Here is a 16,390-nt window from a genome sequence, read left to right as displayed (position 1 = left end):
AAGATTTGATGAGACTGTGTTAATGTACTTTGCACATAGTAGGTACTCAAGAAAGAGTAGCCATTGTAACGGCCTTTAGAAGCACTTAGAGCAATTTTCTGAAAGTGCCTTATGTGGGATGTCTCCTTTGCATCCCTGCCTTGTGCTCCCATCCCTGCTAGACCTGATGATTCTGATTCTCATGTAGGGCACAGTAGAACACAGCATTAATTTCTAGTGATGGATACATTCCCTCGGCTTACCCATGTGTGGATGAATCCATGTCTAAGGGATCTTCTAATCAGAATTGTGATTAAAATGAGGTGTGCATAAATGCATCCATTCTATGAATTGGCCCAAGCAGCTAAAGGAAAAACCACAACAAACAACATAGATTTACCCTTCCAGAGGTGAGATGACAAAGCTCAGGCTTTGAAGACCCACATCTGGCCGCGTCTGATTCCACCAACCATTACGTAGCCCAAAGCAAGCTGTGTTTTCTTTCTCAGCCTCAGGCTATGTGTCTGCAAAATGGGCGTGATAAAGCTCTAACACTAACACTGACATAATGCTATGTGCCTATGTATTGGGCTAAATTTATTTATTTACACGACCCCTGAAGTGTGTGAGGTTGGTATTAGAATGATCTCCATTTTCCAGATGAGGTAGAGAAACCATCCAGAGGGAGAACTGGCAGTTTCAGAAGTAGGGAGCATCTTAATTTCTAGCAGAAACTGGGATAAACCCGGGGTATGAGATAAAAATGGGAGATTCAACCATAAAAGTTTGGGAAATTAAACGATGCTATGACTCTCTGGGATGTTTGCTGGACAGAGCCCTCATGAGGGCAGGGCAAGTTAAATTATCTTCATAAGCATCCCTGTGTTCAATAAAACCCAAGCTTTCTTTTCTTTTCCTTTTTTTTTTTTTTTTAAGACAGAGTCTTACCCTGTCACCCAGGCTGGAGTGCAATGGCATGATCTTGGCTCACTGCAACCTCTGTCTCCCGGGTTCAAGCGATTCTCATGCCTCAGCCTCCCGAGTAGCTGGGATTTTACAGGCACGTGCTACCACGCCCAACTAATTTTTATATTTTTAGTAGAGACATGGTTCCACCATGTTGGCCAGGCTGGTCTCGAACTCCTGACCTCAAGTGATCCACCTGCCTCAGCCTCCCAAAGTGCTGGGATTGCAGGCGTGAGCCACCACGCCTGGCTGACTTTTCTATTTTGAGTTTTTTGGGGGTCCGGCCATTTTTTTTTTTTCCTTTCCAGCATTCCCTGTTCCTTGTTCCTATTTTCCTACATGCTCAGTCCATAGAGCTTGGGTGAGGCTGAACCATCTTCCGATACAAGGGTGATCACATGACCTAGCACCTGCCAAAGGAGTCCAGCCCCTGGCCTCATTGATTGGTTCCAGGATAGGCAGGTGACCAAGGTTTGGTCAATTAGAACATGTCAGCTCTTTAACTACACTGATTGGCTTTGGGATGGGCACATGACCAAGTTGGTCCAATCGGAGCCAACCCAGGGACATTTCCCTGGAGCGGCTGGAAAAGAGGAGTCTCTTGAAATTCAGCAACTGCTAACAGCGAGGAGGGGGTAAGTAAGAGACTTCCGGGGGGCCATCTCGTGGGACTTGAGAAGGAAGCTAACACCCAGGAAGCAGGATCACGGGAAGGGAAACACACACACAAAGCCCTGATTATCTTGTTTCAGCCTCTGGGTCCAGCTGAGCCTAAAGTCTTCCATCCTGGATTCTTGTTACATGGGGCAATAAATTTCCTTTTTTTTGCTTAAGTCAGTGTGAGTTGGGTTTCTACTACAGCAACTTAAAAAGCTCCGTTAGACACAAATGTCTGGCCTGTTTGCATTATTTTTTTTTCCCAAAAGCAGCTTTCCTCCCATCAACATGTGATGCCATTTTATTTTTTATTTTTTATTTTTTTGTGGCATGGTCTAGCTTTGTCGCCCAGGCTGGAGTGCAGTGGCACAATCTGGGCTCACTGTAACCTCTGCCTCCCGGGTTCAAGCGATTCTCATGCCTCAGCCTCCCAAGTAGCTGAGATTTCAGGCATGCGCTACCATGCCCAGCTAATTTTTGTATTTTTGGTAGAGACGAGGTTTCACCATGTTGGCCAGGCTGGTCTTGAACTCCTGAGTTCAAGTGATCCACCTGCCTCCGCCTCTCAAAGTGCTGGGATTACAGGTGTGAGCCACTGCACCTGGCCATGTGATGCTATTTCTAAGCACCAGTGTGGAATAGAGTGTCAAAATGTGGCATCAGACTGCTGGGGCCGAGGCAGGCAGATTTGGATCAAATTCCTGCTGCTCCCTCCAGACCTGAAGCCCTTGGGCGAGGCCTTTCATCTCTCAAAGTCTCAGTAGCCTCATCTGTAAATTGGGGATATTAATATCTCCCCTCACAGTGCAGATGAAACAGGAAAATGTTTGTTAAACCTTTTCACATGCTGTTCCTTCTGCACAGAATGCTCTTCCTTCTCTTCTTTGCTGACTTAGCATCTATTCATCTTCAGAGTCTCAGCTCAAGAGTAATTTTGTCAGAGCTATCTCCCTAACCTCGTTGGCCAAGGCCCGTTGTTCTGTGAAATTGTCCCATCCTCTGGAGCTTTCATTAAAGAATCAATGTGTCATTCTAGGCATGACTATGTGATTAATGTTCACCTCCCCCACTAGAATGTAAGTTCCGGGGGACAGGGAAGTGTCAGTTTCTGCTCACCACTATGTCTCCAGTACCCTGCACAGAACAGGTCTTTGAGAAATGGTCAATGCATTAACTGCTATTGCACTAGACTCTTATCAGAAGTTTTAGGAGGTTGGGTGCTCAGGCCTATAATCCCAGTGATTTGGGAGGCCATGGCAGGATTGCTTGGGCCCAGGAGGGTGAGACCAACCTGGGCAACATAGCGAGGCCCCAATCTCTACAAAATTTTTTTTAAAATTAGCTGGGTGTGGTGGTGCGTCCCTGTAGTCCTAGCTACTTGAGAAGCTGAGGTAGGAAGATGGCTAGAGCCCAGGAGTTAGAGGCTGCAGTGAGCTAGGATCCTGTCACTGCACTCCAGCCTGGGTGACAGAGCAAGACCTTGTCTCCAAAGATAAAAATTAAAAATTGGAAAAAAAAAGTTTTAGGTAAGTAATGTTTCTTTGGACTCAGCCTACATAGAAGTGAGCATCTGAAATTACTAGGATGCTATGATTCCAGCAAGTGTCCACGTGGGTTCATTCGACCCAAAACCAATGGAGATGAGCATTGGTCTCTATATGACTAGCCTGAGCCATGCAGATGGCAGGTCTTCATCCATCAGCCAATGGACAGTCACTGTTCCCTTAGGTCCAGGAAGGCAGGAACAGTGGCACACAGAAGGACAAGTGACCTTCAAAGAACCCATAGAAGAGATGAGCTTAAAAGGAATGAGATGAAGGCTGGGTGTGGTGGGTCATACTTGTAATCCCAGTGACTCAGGAGGCCTAGACAGGAGGATTGTTTGAGGCCGGGAGTTTGAGACCAGCCTGGGCAACATAGTGAGGCCCCTGTCTCTATAAAAAAAAAAAAAAATTAAAAACTAGCCAAGACTAGTTAATTAGCACACATCTGTCATCATAGCTACTCAGGAGGCTGAGGTGGAAGGATCACTTGAGCCCAGGAGTTCAAGACTGCAGTAAGCCATGATCATGCCACTGTACTCCAGCCTAGAGTCCAGGTTAGATACTAGGTTAACAAAGAAGATGCTAATTTTAACAAGGAAAAGCATTCTGTGCAGAAGGAACAGCATGTGCAAAGGTTTAACACATATTTTCATGTTGCATCTGCACTGAGGGGGAATATTAATATCCCCATTTTATTCATGAGGCTACTGAGCATTTGAGATATGAAAGGCACTCCAGCCTTTTATTCTTTTCTTGAGACAGGAAAAGAATAAAATAAAATAAGGATATTGTGGGCTCTGGAGAAGACCTACTTGGGTTCGTAACTCAGCCCTGTCACTGACTAGCTGTGTGGTTTTGGACAGCCTTGATCCATCTGGAAGACTTGCTTTCCTCGTCAATAAAACGGAGATGTCATCCCTGTGTTGCGAGGAGACAGACGGCTGGGTCCAAGTCTCTGCTCCTCCATTCGCGTTGTGTGAACATGGCTCACTGGTTTACCATTTAGAGCCTCAGTTTCCTTGACTGTAGGATGAGGGAGCAACAGAATCTAATTCTTAGAGAGGTTGGAACGATGAAGCCAGTTAATGAATTAAGTGCCAGCCACCAAGCCTGAACTTAATAGATACTCAATGTATGTGGCTACTGATATTCTTCTACTCCTCCTATATTAGTATTATTAGTAGTAATATTAATATAATGAATGAGCTGGCTTATGCCAAGCACCCAACACTGCCTGGGGTATGATCGGGCCCTTTCTCTTCTCCTGATGTGTGTCCTGGCTCTGGCCACTGGCTGACCCACCCCCAATTAGGTGACTCTCATGTTAATATTGACACACAAAGGAACCAGCTGGCGACCTCTGAACTCATCCCACTTGGGATCACAGGCTGATTTTGGCCCCAGCCCTCAACTTTGAGAGCCGGACTCGTAATCTCCTTTGACACCAAAAAGAGTTGGCCTCACCCCGACCTTTGCTCCCTGCTTCACTGATTTCCGGTGTTTACTGGGCCTGATGGGCGTCACGTTGCCCATGGCATGGATGTGGCCTGGAGGGAGCGGAGGGAGGCCTGGATGGACCAGTGCTTGGGGAAGGAGTAGGGAGGGACAGGGCAAGTGGAGGCCTTTGGCTCAAGAAAACACACCTGTGACCGGGTGCAGTGGCTCATGCCTTTAATCCCAGCACTTTGGGAGGCCTTGGTGGGAGGTTCGCTTGAGGCCAGTTCAAGATTAGCCAGGGCAATGCAGCAAAATTCTGTCTCTCAAAAAAAAAAAAAAATTAATTAGCTTGGCATGGCAGTGCACAACTATAGTTCCAGCTACTCAAAAGTGAAAGGTTGGAGGATGGCTTGAGGCCAGGAGTTCGAGACCAGCCTGGGCAACGAGCAAGACCCCAATTTCTACAAAAATAAAATAATCAGCCAAGTGTGGTGGCACAAACCTGTAGTCCTAGCTACTCGGGAGGCTGAGGTGGGAGGATCACTGAGTCCAGGAATTCAAGGTTACAGTGAGCTATGATGGCACCACCGCACTCCAGCCTGGGCGGCAGAGTGAGACTTTGTTTCTATATAGATAGATAAATCAAGCTCACCTGTAGACGATGTATCCGTGGGGACAGATTGCCAGACAGGGAGCCCTGTCAGGAGGACAACAGTCTACAAGGAGATGGTAGTGAGTGCATCTGAGTGTGCTGGCGAGAAACGGAGCCGGCAGGAGAGTCACCGGGAAAGTGGAATGTACAGGGCCCCAACCATTAGCCTGAGGGGTGTAGGGAGGAGATTCTCTAGTGAGGAGGTCTCTTCTGAAATGTACTCAACACAGGGTTTTGTCCCCTGTTGCTCTGGGCTGACAAGGAAGGAATACAGATGCCTCGCTCAGTGCTCCCCGACCCCCTGCCACCGCCGTGGGTGGTCTGCATGAGAAATGGCCCTTGTGCCTCTTCCCCAACACCAGCACCAGCCCTGTGCCTCGACCCCAAAACCAGCCTCAGCCCTACCTACCCCAACACTGAGCCCGGGAAACAGACCCAGAACCGGGTGATGCCTGAGAGGAGTTACCATGGCAACAGATGTGCCGGCACAGACAGGGAGTTTTGCTGACCATCCCCAGCCCGCTGGCCGCCCCTACAGAGGGGTGCGTGAACCATAAACTGTCCTTGCAGCTGGCCCTGGGGACTTGGCACTGGACATCCCGCCAAAGGAGAGGTCTCCTACAGACTAGTCACTAGACACAGAGCTCCAGGCCAACCTCCTGTTGGAGTTCTCTGGCTCTTCCAGCTTTCTCTACATGACACCTTTGATTACAGCCCCTCTGGAAGACCGTCGGCTTCCATTTTCTCCTCGGGGCTGTCTCCCCCCTGCACTGTTGATGGAAGATGAGCTTCTAAGCCTCCTTTCTGTGATGAGCCTGGAGCTCACAGGTGCGGTGGGAGAGGATGAAGGAAGGGTGGAAAGAACTGAGGTTAGGGGTGAGGCCTCTGGAGCCAGACCTGCCTGAATTTGACTCCGGCTCTGTCACTCACTGGCTGTGTGGCCTTGGGCCAGTTACTTAATGTCTCTGAGCCTCCTTTCATCATCTGCAAACTGGTAGTGATTACAGTAGCACTCACCTTATTAGGTTGTGGTGAGGATTAAATGAGATAATACGTGATAAATCTTAGGACAGGGCCTGGCAGAATATAAACACTTAATGTCCATAACCTCTTCCCTTCACTAAAATCACCCCATTCCTAGGAAGAGAGGAACACATTTTTGGCCATGAGAATTCAGAGGGTTAAGTAAAAGTGTAAAAGAGTGAACAAGTGAGAATTGAGAGTTTTGGGAATTAGAAAGAAGGGTGCTTTCTTTTTTTTTTTTTTTTTTTTTTGATACAGAGTTTAGCTCTTGTTGCCCAGGCTGGAGTGCAATGGCGCCATCTCGGCTCACTGCAACCTCCGCCTCCCAGGTTAAAGCGATTCTCCTGCCTCAGCCTCCCAAGTAGTTGAGATTACAGGTGCCTGCCACCATGCCCAGCTAATTTTTTGTATTTTTAGTAAAGACGGGGTTCCACCATGTTGGCCAGGCTGGTCTCAAACTCCTGACCTCAGACCATCCGCCCACCTCAGCCTCCCAAAGTGCTGGGATTACAGGCGTGAGCCACTATGCCCAGCTGAAGGGTGTGTTCTTAATATACTCTGCACTAGACAGTAAGTTTTCAGGGAGCAGAAAGCAAAGTAAAAGTCTGTCTGATTTCCCCCAATCCTTCCAACACCTGGCACAGGGCTAGGCACAAGGTTTTTTTTCCACAGTCTGAAAATGCCATCCGTTAAAAGAGGCAGCATCCATTTAATTGGAGTATTTCTCTTTCTTTCTCTTTTTTAAGATGGAGTCTCGCTCTGCCACCCCGGCTGGAGTGCAGTGGTGTGATCTCAGCTCACTGCAACTTCCACCTCCCAAGTTCAAGCGATTCTTGTGCCTTGGCCTCTTGGGTAGCTGGGACTATAGGCACGCAGCACCATGCCCGGCTAATTTTTATATTATTAGTAGAGACAGGGTTTTGCCATGTTGGCCATGGCTCACTCCTGACCTCAAGTGATTTGCCTGCCTCAGCCTTCCAAAGTGCCAGAGCAAATGAAAATGGGCATTATATATGTACTAGATCCCAGTTTCAAAATGTTAAAAAGAAAAAAAGTTCATCTTAAAGCTGGAGAAATAAAATCATAGGTCATTAATAAATGGTAATTGACTATGTGAATGGGTGGTTGCAGGAAATGACAATACAGTAGAACGTAGTTAAATACTCACTATGCTCACTATACTCACCAATACTGGAAGAGTTAGAAAAGGGATCCACCATAACAAGCAGAGTGCATCTGGGAAGACTTCCTGGAAGAGGCAGCCTATGAGTGGGAATAAGCAAAAACTAAGTTATCTGACTTGGGGAGAGCAAGAAATGGTGGTTGGGCATAAGGGGTAGAGTCTTGATAAACTAGGAGGCTGTGTGACCACCATCATCCCCCTCCTTAGGTAATGGAGAATGTCAGAATTATCCAGGAAGGTGACTTCTACGTCAGCTCAGAGAAGCCAGGACCAGATCAGACATGAGTCCCAGGGCATGGGCCTGCACCAGGCTAGGCCCACAGGGGGCTTAAGGCACTGGTGGCAAAGCAGCGTGGGTTCAAATCCCAGCTGCTCCTTAGCTGGGCAACTCTGGACTGGTTACTTGGCTTCTCTGGGCATCAGATCCCTCCTCACCCAGGAAGTAGGGCAGATGACAGGGCTCTGAGGTCAGGCATGTGCAGAATCTGGTGTATGGAAGGTGCTTCATAAATATTAAATTTAGAATAGGATATGATTTCTTTCTTTTTTTGAAAAGTTTTGAAAGGTAAAGGCCATTAGCTTGGAGGCAGAAGACAGACCTCCCTGACTGCTGAATTCTTGCCGGCCTGAAATTGGAGCATTCCAAGCTCCTCAGATGAGTCATAAGCCACCAAGATTGTGAGCCTCTGGGTGAGTATGAGTAGAATTAGCTACTTCCTTTGCGGGGCTCAGTGCAAAATGCAAATGAGGGGTCCGCGCTAAATACGAGAATGTGCCCATCAAGCTGCTTCTGTGGCCTCGCGCCTCGCAGCAGTCACAGAGCCTTCAGCTGGAATCCTGGCAAACACGGTGGGCCCTCCCATGGTCTGGGATGTGCTTAATCCGAACACAGCCCTGTGGAGTAGGTGCTATTGTTATCCTCATGTTACAGATGGGGAAACTGAGGCACAGAGGGAAGGACCACCAGCTGAGCCGCCAAAGGACAGGCAGCTGGTGGCGTGGCTTTTAAAAGGGAACCTATGCCCCCGGATCTGGAGGCATCTTAGCCCACTAGCCCCTTCTTTTAGGGTGAAATGCGCATTCTGCGAAATGAAAGCAGCTTGTAATGGGGGTGAAGCCAAATGCGGGAGGCCCGGGCAGCCGGATTTTCAATCCCAGTCCCCAGGGCACCTCCTTCCCACCGTACCCCGCTTCCTCCAGCAGGGAGCCCCCTCCCTCCAGCAGAACAGGGTCTGGCCTCGCCAACTTGCTACCGGGGCCGGGGGCCAAGAGTTAACGTCGGAAGGGAGCTCGAGAGAGTGTGAGAGCTAAAGGACATGTCAAATCAATCATATTTAAACAAAAGCCTCTCCCGCCCAAGGGCCCTTTTAAAAGCTGCTTATTTAATTAAAAGTCCCATTTTCCATATTTATGGCCCTTATTCAGTTAAATATTAACCGCTGGGGCCAGGGCTAGTGTGTGCTTTGTGAGCGGTGTGCGGGGAGGTTCATTACCGCGGCCGGGATTTATCAGACGGTGGCGCGGCCGCGGCAGATCAATGCGGCCTGCCCTGGACAAACATGCTGGGGGCGGCCGCGGGGGCCGGGTGGGGCGGCGGGGCCCGAGGGCGCCTCCTCACTCTCCGGCTGGGACTCAGCGACTCGGGGACGCCTTGTCTCTCTCCCTGTCTCTCTCGCTTCCACATGCTGTCCCTGGGGCTGAGTCGTACGCCTGGAGTCAGAGACAGAGAGACAGTGAGACCCAGAGAGAGATATAGAGAGGCCCAGAGAGAGATAGCGAGAGACCCAGAGACAGTGAGAGACCCAGAAAGAGACAGAGAGACAGTGAGACCCAGAGAGAGAGAGAGAGATACAGAGAGCCAGTGAGAGATCCAGAGAGACAATGAGACCGTGAGAGAGGCCCAGAGGTAGATACAGAGAGATAGTGAGAGACCCAGAGAGAGACCCAAAGACCGTAAGAGACCTAGAGAGATAGTGAGAGACACCAAGAGATACAGAAAGACAGTGAGAGACCCAGAGAGACAGAGACAGGGAGACACCCAGAGAGAGACACAGAGACAGTGAGAGACACAGAGAGAGACATCGACAGTGAGAGACACAGAGACAGAGACTGAGAGATCCAAAGAGACACTGAGAGACCCAGCGAGACAGAGATAGAGAGACACCCAGAGAGAGACACAGAGACAGTGAGAAACACAGAGAGATCTAGAGACACTCCCAGGGAGACACAGAGACAGAGACTCAGAGAGACAGAGACAGGGAGACACCCAGAGAGAGACACAGAGACAGTGAGAGACACAAAGAAAGACACAGAAAGTGAGAGATACAGAGAAACAGAGACTGAGAGACCCAGAAAGACAGTGAGAGACCCAGCGAGACAGTGACAGGAAGACACCAGAGAGAGACACAGAGACAGTGAGAGACACAGAGAGATCTAGAGACACTCCCAGGGAGACAGAGACAGTGAGAAACCAGAGAGTCAGTGAGAGACAGCGGGTCGTGTTTCTCCGTGTCTGGCTGTGTCTAGGTCGAGACCAGGTCCATACTTCTTAAAATCCAACGAGAAATTAAAATGTTAAAAAATTAATAAGAATTTCCTGTGCGTGGCTGCACAGGTGGCACACTCTGGGCCCTGGCAGCCTCTCTCTCTTACTATGTGTGCTGGGGTGGGGCTGCAGAGGTACCAGGCATGGGGTTAGAGGGGTGGAAGGCCCATAAGAGCCCACGCACTGCTCTTCCAGGCCCCATTCACTGGAGAGATGGGCAAAAAAAAAAACAGGGAAAGGGGGGAATCTGGCAGGTATTAAGGATTTGACCTCACTCAGCTGCAGGGACAGGGGCAGAAAGAAAACAGCCACAGAAGAGGCCTAGATCCAAGCAGAGGCGCTCCCGGCTGCAAAACACGCATCACACACAGAGCTTTATCCAGGGCTTCCCTGCACCAGGCACCAGTGCTGGCCAGTGTTAACTCAGGTCATCCTCACTTCCATCCTACATAGGTCGTACGCTTTTGATCCACATTTTACAGATGGGAAAACTGAGGTTCCGGACAAGCAGGGAGTGATCCTAGGGTCACTCAACCAGGGAGGGGCAGACCCAGGCTGTCTGCTCCTCATCACACAGTAGAAATCACCAGAGTTGCTCAGACCCAGCTGGGCACCATCCTTGCCGTTTACAAGTTCCTGACCCTCCCTGAGCCTCAGTTTCCTCATCTGTGAAATAGGGGAATAAGATTTTTGGGGACATTTTGAATCACGTTTTGTGGTTGCTCCATCCCAGGCCCTCCACCCCACACTGCTGCTCCTGACCACTGCAATTGATCCCTGAACTCGCTGATGTGACTCTCGGGGTGTCAGGGACAAAGCCAAATGCACTTCCCAGTCTTCTGAGTACTCAAGGGGGCAGGGCTTTCTCTGTCCCTCACTGCAGGAAGCAGTGTGGTGAATGGAAAAGGTGCACTGTAGAACCACAGACAATCCCACCTTTGCCATTTACTGGTTCTGCAAACTTAGGCTGCCTCACATCACCACTCAGAGCCTCAGTTTCTCCAGCTGCAAAATGGGAATAATGATAGACCCTCCTCCTAGTTGTTCTGAGGATTCAATGACATAATTCTTGTAATGGCTTAGCAGTGTGTGGCACGCAGTGAGCATCATTGCCAGCCCTATAAAAGCCTGCAGGGGCTGCACAAATGCTGCCAGCCTGTGCCTCCAAGGTGCCATCTCTGAGGGGCAGTGGGGCTCCATCAGTTCCAGCCCTGAGACCCGGCCAGTCTCCTGAGTGGCCTGGCAGAGGGAAACTTCTGCTCCAGTGCCACCTCTGGCCCTCCTGTGACCTTGGACCTGGAACATGCCACTGCCCCTCCTGGGGCCTCAGCTTACCCATCTGTGGAATGAGGGGATCATTGGGTTTAGAGAAATCTCTCTGGGCTATGGCAGGGATAATGCATCTCCGCAGCAGACAGGGTGAAGAATTTAACCTAAATGTGAAAATATCATTGAAACGTGCCCATTTATGCACAGGAAGGACTGTGCGACAACCAGGGCAAGTGCATAGCTCCTGAGAGCTGTCTGTTAGGTGCCAACAGCCAGGCTGGGAAAGACATCTCCTATATCACACACATGCATGCACACACATGGTCATAGGCACATGCACACAAAAAACACACATGTATGTATGCACACATGCACACATGGGTATGGACACACATGAACACACACACGCATGTACACAATGCACATAGGGCATAGGCACTGGCCTGCACACACACATACATGCATACACATGCATGGACACACATGCATACACGGGCATGAGTGCACATTCACATGAGCACACATACACACATACATGCTCTTGCATGCATATACTCAGGCACATGCACACACACGTGCACACACACGGACATGAAGACACACACACATGCACACATGCACAAGGGCATACACCTCATCACATCTTTTGCCCCATGCTGTGCTTCTCCATTTGGATCCTGTTAAGAGCCTGGTGCCTGATTTCTCCCACCACTACCTCCTCCCCAAAAAGAAAAAAAATCTGAAAAGCCAGATTAGAACTTCACATACGCATCGCTGGAAAAAATCTATGTCTCATTTTCATATCTAGCAAAATAAAATGACAGCAGAGCACTCCAGCAAACCCCTAGAGGGGGGAGCGTGTCTGCCAAAGATGAGGGGTGGTGGCGGGGAAGACACCTTTCCCAAAGGGAGGAGGCCCCGGGGCCAGAGGCACGGGAGGGGGTCTTGGGCCTGGCGAGAGGCTGGAGGATGAAATCGATCAGGCCATTTTGTCCTGGGGCTGGAGGAAGACTGGGGGGGTCCTGGGAAGAGTCTAGGGGGTTGAATGGAGGTTAGAAAGGCAGCGAGAGGGGGAGAGAAAGAGGAGGAATAAAATCCTGGGGATGGTGGTGTGAGTGAGGGAGCGGGAGAGAGAGAGGGAGAGACACCAGGTTATCAGAGAAGTGTGAAGACAATAATACAATCTGACATTTCTGAAACAAGACCCCCCGGTTGCCATGGCAACGTCTCATGTGGGAGCAGCTCCCAGGAGACGGCTCCGAGATGTACTATAAATGATGTTTGATTAGAATTTAAATCATTTAGGCAGAGAGAAGATAGGCCTTTTGTCAGCAAGGGGACCTGGGGGTGGGGAGGGAGGGGGGCCGGGGTTGTGGCGGGGGAGGGGGCACCGCTGGAGCCAGCCTGGGCGTGGGGAGCGGGATCGGAGGTCAGCCAGGGGGTTGATTACTTTTGCCCTCAGCTTCATTCCCGTTTACAGTAACCTTTCCATGGTGGCCAGAGGGACTCAGAGGGCAGGAGAGGAGAGACCTGGGGGGGGCGGGGGTGTGGGAAGGGAGTAAGGGAGAGCAGCAGAGCTGAAGGGAGAGATGCGGAGAGACAGAGAGGAACGGACAGAGCAGAGAGACACAAGCGAGAGAGAGAAGCAGGAAGAGAGAGAAGGAGAGGGAAAGGAGAGGAAGAGAGACAGACACAGACGGGCAGAAACGATGAGAGAGATGGAAAGAAGAGAGACCAGGAAATGGACTGAGAGACACAGATAGACGGTACAGAGACAGAGAGAGACTGAGAGACACAAAGGGGGAGACCTGGAGTGAAAACATGGACTCTCGTGTCCACACACCCGGAATCATTTTCCAGCCTCTGAAAAATGCATCAGGAATGTGGGTGCCCATGCTGAGTCCTGAACTTAGAAAAACTCTGCCTCCACCTCCCACTTTGGTCCCCATCCACACGGAGATTCCTTGGCCCTGGAGTTCCTGGGGAAGGGTTGGTGACCCTGGAAAAGAGGCGCCATGGGCTTCTGGTCCTAAGGAAAATGGGCCAATTTTACTGAGCTGCCATGTAAAATCTTAGACAAACCACCTCTCTGTTCTGAGCCTCAGTTTCCCCATCTGTAACACAAAAAGTGTTATAGATGGAGAGTCAGATCAGCCTATGGGCAATGAGCCCCCTGTTCCCCATTCAGTTTTTATTTTTAGTTGCATTGATTGCCAGCATTTAAAAGTTGGGAGAGTTTGCAAAAAATGTTTAATTTCTGGGTTCTCAAAAAAATAGGAAAATCTTTGCATGCTGGGCCTGTATTTCCACATGGCAGCCATGTGCTGGAAAGGAGGGGTAGTCCCCATGTTTAAGCAGAGTATGAGGTCTCCAGTTTACCACAGTTTCCACCATTCCCTATTGTCTTACACCCAGCTACTTTTCACACCTTCGTGGTGACTGCCTGCCCTCTGTAGGAATTTGTGGGTTTTTGTTTGTTTGTTTTTTGGAGACAGAGTCCCACTTTGTCACACAGGCTGGAGTATGGTGGCGTAATCACAGCTCACTGCAGCCTCGACCTCCCTCCTGGGCTTAAGTGATCCTCCCACTTCAGCCTCCTGAGTATCTGGAACTATAGGAATGTACCATCACACCCGACTAATTTTTGTATTTTTTGTAGAGATGGGGAGTCAGCATGTTGCCCAAGCCAGTCTCCAACTCCTGGGCTTAAGTGATCCTCCTGCCTCAGCCTTCCAAAGTGCTGGTGAACTTTCAAACTCTGCAAATAAACTCCAGGATCCTTATGGCTCTAGCAATCTATTAACATATGGATTGTAGACCTCATACCTCAGTCACCATGGTTTTGGGTGCCCAGGATAATAGAGTTCATGGGGGTAATCACAGAGTCAGAGCGAACTATACGGCCATCCTCATACACACTGTCAGAGCTCAATAAATGTTTAATTAATTAATTAATACAGGAAGATGAGCCAAAATGATTAGGGAGACTGAAATGAGAACCATGATGGGAAATGGGTAGCTTTTTGCGAAAATGGACTTGTACCACTGAGCACTGAGGATAAAAGTGACCTGCTTGGGAGAAGCCCAGAAAGCAGATGGGAGGGAGTTTGTAAGGAGGAAAAGAGCTGCTTTCAAAGAGGCCATCTTGAAGTTCTCTATCTTGGCATCTTCCTCATGCCCACCAGGACACTTGTCACAATTTGGAAGTTTGTTGTTTGTGTATTGGCCTGTGTGTGGTCTCTCCTCCCCGAGGAGACTGTGAACTCCATGAGGATAGAAACTACATCTGGCAGAGTCAGTGCCGTAGCCCCAGCACCCAGCATATAGTAGCTGCTTAGGAAACTCTGGATGAATAAATGAGGGAATGAGTCCCCTTTTCACATACTTCTCCCATTTTTGCTCTGAGTATTTTAAAGCTATCCGAGCCCCGTCCTCATACTTTATTTATTATTATTGTTATTATTATTATTAAGACAAGGTCTCGCTTTGTTGCCCAGGCTGCAGTGCAGTGGCGTGATTATGGCTCACTGCAGCCTTGACCTCCCAGGCTCAAGCAATCCTTCCACCTCAACCTCCTGAGTAGCTGGGACTACAGACGTGCACCACCACGCCTGGCTAATTTTTTATTTTATTTTTTGTAAAGGTGGGGTCTCATCATGTTGCCCAGGCTGGTCTCAAACTCCTGAGCTCAAGGGAGCCTCTCACCTCTGCCTCCCCAAAGTGCCGGGATTACAGACGTGAGCTACTGCGCCCGGCCCCTCATGCTGTATCATTAAATGCAAGCAGCTTGCTTTTATGTTTTGTTCATGTAAGGGAGCACTTCCCTTACTAGGAGTGGCAATGATATGACCCTAGGCTAGTAAGAGGCACTTAATGTCTCTGAACTTCAATTTCCTCACCTTCAAAGTAGGGCTAATACCTTCATTCTGAGAATATTCTAAAATTTAGGCGACAGGTCTATAACAGTGTCTGGCATGGAATAGGTGCTCAATAAGTAGAAGCAATTTTCATGGTTGTAGACACTAGTAATCTACTAGCATGTGGTAGTCATATAAGTAATAAGAAGACCCAAGGGAAGAGGCAAATCTTGGGGTGATGTGGACATAGGGTGGAGATAGGGAAGAATTTGGAATCCCTTTAGTAACATTTTTCTTAGGCAGAGCTGTGTTCCCAAGAGTATTTTCCTTTCTCAATTTTAGGATTTTGAAGCTTTGCTATTGAGGAGGACGGTGGATTCATCCTCCACTGTCACTATCTTACAGTTCTGGAGGTCAAAAGCCTGACATGGGACTCGCTGTGCTAAAAATCAAGAACTGCACCCTTAGAGGCTTAGGGGAGAATTGTTTCCTTGCCGTTTCCAGCTTCTAGAAGCTGCCCTTAATCCTTGGCTCATGGCCCCTTCCTTCATCTTCAACCGATAATGGCCATGGAACCTCTTGACCCTTCCAACTCCAATCACATCGGTAATGCCTGCCTGGAGCACTATGTGAGGAATGATGTTGCAGCCATGTCTGGACTTATGGAGCAAGAATGCTGTAATTGATTAGTGATGTCTGCCATGGGCAGGGATGGAGTTACTCAGTTGCACAGTGCTTGGCACAAAGGAACTGCTTGTGGCAGCTGCCTCTGGTTACCCATGTCATGGTGTTCCTTTGGCCCAACTCTAATTAAGTTGCAGCTGCAGTGGGCCATTCTGTGCAAGCAAACTGAGATTCACCATGGTGACAGCACACAGCCTCCAGCATGAGCTGTGTGTCTTTCCTCTTTTGGTCTTAGGCCCTGTTGGATGTGATGGGAGTCCACTCAACCATACACAATGCAGCCTGGACATGGAGGGTTATGACTTGTATTACTTTCCTATAGCGACTGTATCAAATTGCCACACACTGGGTGGCTTGAAACAATACCCCTTCACTATCTTACAGTTCTGGAGGTCAAAAGCCTGACATGGGACTCGCTGTGCTAAAAATCAAGAACTGCACCCTTAGAGGCTTAGGGGAGAATTGTTTCCTTGCCTTTTCCAGCTTCTAGAAGCTGCCCTTAATCCTTGGCTCATGGTCCCTTTCTTTATCTTCAAAGCAAGCAATGTTTTGGGCTGAGTCTTTCTCTCATTGCCATCTCTGCTTGTCCCTCTC

General features: G+C 49.1%; 1 long non-coding RNA gene across 1 annotated transcript in view; it reads left to right on the top strand.

Moving 5' to 3' along the window:
- The first annotated feature begins 1,263 nt into the window (after nucleotides 1-1,263).
- The window catches only part of LOC100612405 (uncharacterized), a 30,446-nt gene continuing 15,319 nt past the window's right edge, over nucleotides 1,264-16,390 (top strand). Inside the window, exons 1-2 of the long non-coding RNA XR_128543.6 lie at nucleotides 1,264-1,580; nucleotides 7,998-8,131. This is a non-coding gene — a long non-coding RNA (uncharacterized LOC100612405). The remainder of the gene's footprint in view (nucleotides 1,581-7,997; nucleotides 8,132-16,390) is intronic.

This window comes from Pan troglodytes, chromosome 10, assembly GCF_028858775.2.
Source record: "Pan troglodytes isolate AG18354 chromosome 10, NHGRI_mPanTro3-v2.0_pri, whole genome shotgun sequence".
NCBI lineage: Eukaryota > Metazoa > Chordata > Mammalia > Primates > Hominidae > Pan > Pan troglodytes.
The sequence above is the reverse complement of the archived record's forward strand: the minus strand, read 5'-3'. Positions and strand labels throughout refer to the sequence as shown.